Raw genomic sequence first — 1,135 nt, 5'->3', positions numbered from 1 at the left:
TGCTATCCTGGCTCCAAAATGGTGGAACGAGCTCCCCCATTGAAATCAGGACAGCAGAAAGCTTACACAACTTCCGGCGCAGACTGAAAACTCATCTCTTTAGACTCCACTTCGAGCGATTGAATTACTAACAAAGCACTTATATACTAATAAAGGACTGGTTTATCTAAAGCCAGTTGAGTAGCACTTGAAATGTTTGGCTCTATGAAACCTGATGTACTTATATGATTCTGTTTTCTTCAAGGTTGTATCTTCCTGGTCGAATGTACTTATTGTAAGTCGCTTTGGATAAAAGCGTCAGCTAAATGCAATGTAATGTAATGTAAAGTGTTAAAAGAACAATTGCCCTTTTATATAGTGGGATTAAATGCTAAACTGTGTCTGAACAGCAGTTTTTGGGTTGGTGTTGGAAATCACTAACTTTTTTTTTACAAATGGTAAATTCTTTATTTAGGTTTTGTATGGATCAAACAATATATAGTGTTAACTAATCAGCAAAAGAGCCGTTGGTGGATACAAATTGTAATTTGGACAGAGCCAGGCTAGCTGCCCTCGCTTACAATCTTTAAGTCAATTTATTTTTTTAAGTTAGGAGAAACACAATAAAAACAAAAACAATTTAAAGGCATTTTAATTAAGTTAAAATAAGTCAGCAGTGATGTGGCAGTGCAGTGTGTGTAGTTTATTGTCTATGAACAAATGCTACAACTCTTCCACCTGCTGATTAAAGTGAGGGTGCTCTGTTAGCCCCCGAGCTAGCAGTGACAACGGCTCAAGCTTAAGGTGGAATTACTTTTAATGTGGGCAAGCTATTCCCATGTGACAAGCCACTTTACTTTTAGTCAGTACACAGAAACAAATAAAAGTAACACAAATCAAATAATTTTTATTTATAGCCTATAGCACATTTTTAAAACGATTTTTGGTCGAGCCAAAGTGCTGTACATATAATAATTACCTTACAGTAAGGACACTATACAGCACATACAACAGCACAGTTTGTGCAGAGGATCCAGGGCACAGGACCACAGCAAGAGGATCAGCCTCGACTCCGGATCCCGGCGTAGATATAGACACAAAAGAAAAAGAAAATTTGGGGGAGACTGGGTTAATCGGAACATGCAAATACACAGAC

The sequence above is a fragment of the Notothenia coriiceps genome, unplaced genomic scaffold (assembly GCF_000735185.1).
Source record: "Notothenia coriiceps isolate Sejong01 unplaced genomic scaffold, NC01 NC01_scaffold00017984, whole genome shotgun sequence".
In the NCBI taxonomy this organism is placed as follows: Eukaryota; Metazoa; Chordata; class Actinopteri; order Perciformes; family Nototheniidae; genus Notothenia; species Notothenia coriiceps.
This window is presented reverse-complemented; position numbering follows the sequence as displayed.